This window comes from Ursus americanus, chromosome 10 (genome assembly GCF_024610735.1).
Source record: "Ursus americanus isolate L20-20 chromosome 10, mUrsAme1.1.p, whole genome shotgun sequence".
In the NCBI taxonomy this organism is placed as follows: Eukaryota; Metazoa; Chordata; class Mammalia; order Carnivora; family Ursidae; genus Ursus; species Ursus americanus.
The window spans coordinates 24,219,420-24,223,006 of record NC_142136.1 but is presented as its reverse complement, the minus strand read 5'-3'; positions in this window follow the sequence as shown (position 1 = coordinate 24,223,006).

Here is a 3,587-nt window from a genome sequence, read left to right as displayed (position 1 = left end):
CCTGCAAAAGGGAAACTGGAGAGATTTCTCTGTCAGAACTATTATATGATTACAAAGGGAGAATTTTATTTTTTTTTTTAAGATTTTACTTATTTATTCGACAGAGATAGAGACAGCCAGCGAGAGAGGGAACACAAGCAGGGGGAGCGGGAGAGGAAGAAGCAGGCTCATAGTGGAAGAGCCTGATGTGTGGCTCGATCCCATAATGCCGGGATCACGCCCTGAGCCGAAGGCAGATGCTTAACCGCTGTGCCACCCAGGCGCCCCACAAAGGGAGAATTTTAAACAGTTTCAGATAACATATGGATGTTTTTGTCTTCTTTTCCCTTGACCAATTTCTACAAAAGTTTGCTTGTGTCTATTTTTTCAAGATAAGTAGTGGATTCAACTCCCATGACAGATATTTTAGTTTATTTTTTATTGAAAAAAAATCTGGAAATCAATATTTTTCAAATTTCCATTTGTAATTGAAAGAAAAAGAAAAAACTGTGGCTATTTGTACATGTCTGTATAAGTATATATAAGTGTATATACATATGCATTATATATACATATATAAGGTTCTACCATTATTTCAAAGTTATTTCAATCATATCTTAAAGAATCTTTGATATTGAGTACAGAAAAATTTTCACATTCTTGTTCTGTTGAAATATTATACATGGTCATGCACTCTCATGCTCAAGATATTATTTATTGGAAGTATGGGTTTCTAAGAACTATGGTAAGTCTAAACCCAGTGATATTTGCTCAAAGCACAACCACTTTTGGGATCAGATACTAGAAATAAAGGCTCTGAGTTTCATTCTCACAACTAATACGCTAACCACACCTTACTTACAATATCTTTCAATACATTACGTCATTTAATTTATCACATAATTTGAAATCTACATAGTAGTCATATTAATGTATTATACTTTTCAATGAATGACTTCATTTCACTTAGAATTTGAAGTCTCTTAGTTGAAGCTGGAACAGTTTTTAAAATATTATTTGACATTTTAGGATAAGGATTAAAACTTTTTAACATAGGTAGCTCTTTAGGTTGAGTTTGTGTGTGGCGGGGGGAATCCTATCTCTGACTAAATTGACAGTTTTGAAGTTGAGGTTTTGTGAGAGAGAATTGCTCTTTATGGCCACTCTGTGTTTAAAGCCTTGGTGGTACACTAATTAGCCTCCTGTCCTGGCTATTGATGCAAAGAATACAAAATACGTGCTAGTATTCATGATGGTGCGATTTGAAGCTGATGAAGTCAATGCCAATGTCATGTATGGGATTTTTCGAGGCGAGCGGAGGGGCTGGAATAGTGACAGAGTGTTCGTCTGTGAAAGGAGTGTTTGTGCGTGCTGCTAAAATGAACTACTTGTTGCTGTGCTCAGCTGGCCCCAATCCACGAATTGTAGACCTCACATGTTCTTAGCATCCCTTTGTTTGGTACACTACACTGTATTTTTAGCATTTACAGAGATTCCTGACATCCTTCGAACATCCAAAAACACAGCGATATTGTTATTTTTGTTATTCGTCCACTCGCAGAGTTAAGTCAAATTCCATTACACTAAGGGCATGTAAATATATTGTAAATGCTGACATGAAATCAAAGTATCTTTTGCACTGGTCACCTTTTTCTGGTAGAAATGCAGTTGTGTGTGAATACAGACATTTATCTTTAGTCTCTTTTCTCTATTTTTCTAAGTATAATGTGGCAATGCTTTACATTTCGCAATATGGTAAAATTTGAGAAGTTTTAATTAGAATTTTTTTAAAGTTTGTTTTCCTCAGAAACAGTTATCAAGCAAGTCCTTAGGCATCCTTATTCTAACTCCAAAGCAAAGTAGAATCAAGCCATGGTTTAATTAGAAATACGTGTGTGTGTATGCATACATCTGTATTTTTATAAAAAAATATAATGGTTATAGACAACAACCTTCTTCCTTGTTTTACTATCATGTAAGTGTATGATTATTAAAATGAATAGGACTTCACCATTTTTAACTTAAAATGGTGATATTCCTAGATAGTAAAACAGACAAGAAATGTAAAAAAGAAAAAGAAAGCAGATACCAATCAAGGCTAGAAATGCATCTTAGAAATTAAACCAGACATAAAACATTTCTGAGAAGCTAATTTTAAGCTGGCTATGATAAAATTTCAAAAGCAATAGAAATATTTTATCAGCTAAATATGGGTCAATTATAAACTGTTAAGGAATTACTGAGCTACTGACAAAAATTTGGGGATTTAACTTTGTCATTCTGAATTAAGCATAGTAGTGAAATTACAGAAATGCTTACATTTTTTAAAGGCCATGGATGATATTCTAAAGGAATTTTAATAGCTTCTCAGTAGGATAGCTCACTGATAGTTTATATTAAATAATCAGTAACTAATTATAAATATAAATATATGAAATGAGATATTTTCATTTGGAAAAATATAAAAATTATAAACTACTTATTGAATAACATTGTACTGCAATATCTATTGACATATTGTAATAGAAGATTAAAATATTTTTAAGTTAAACCAAAATACTACAGAAATGAAGTAATGAATATACGAAGCTACAAAATTGTCATTAAAATATTAAGTTAAATCTGTGTGACTCTTTCCCTCAGGACAAGAAATAGAAAACAAAATACACAGTGATTCTTAAACTTCAGCTTGTACTAAAATCATCTGGAAGGCTGGGGGCCCCACCTCCAAGTTATTGATTCAGTGGGTCTCGGTTAGGGCCTGAGAATTTGCATTTCTAACAAGCTTCCAAATGAAGCCAGTGCAGGCTGATATGAACACCACAATCTGAAAACTCCTGGATGAATAAAGATGGATGCAATAATGGCTAAAATGCAAAGCCAAATTAAATTTCCATCATTCTCAAAAATATGATTGCATTTGAGTTTTCACCTGTTTGTTGAATAGTGTGAACCGAGTTAAGACATCAACATTCAGTGACTTTGTCCCTTCATCCAATCAAGGCAGAGTCTGTGACGTTATGGTTCTTGTCAGCATTGAAAAAGTCAGACACATTTAATCAAGTGTAATAGTCTAATTTGCTATGTCATTCAATGCGTATCTTCTATACTTCTGTGCCTGAGTCAGCCTCAACTCTGGCCCTAGTAACCCGCATGGGGTAGGTGGTAGCTTTTGCTTTCTCACTGTTTTCTTTCCTTTTTTAGGTTCCATGCTCCTTAGTGGGTCAGGATAGGAACAAGAGGAGTAGAAAGGAACAAGTGTCTCTTTTGGTTGCATCTTCTTTTCTCCCGTATCTAGGTGATCACTGCTGTTCTGGGTGACAGTGAAGCCTGGCTATCTCGCTGTGTACATGGGTAAACTTACAGACAGGAGATATGCAAAGAGGGTGATTCCTTTGGCTTGCCTTCTTCCAACCCTTCCGCTACCATCCCACAGTCTTTTGTTCGCCTGGCAGCCAGCAGACTTGGCAGGCTTCCTGATTGAGATACCAGCAACATGTCTCAAATTTGATTTTCATGCACTATAAATACTATAGAAAACTTATGCATCCTTGCCACGTCAAAGGATGGTTCTGCTTGCTGCTCCATTTTGTGCCTTCTTCCTGCCC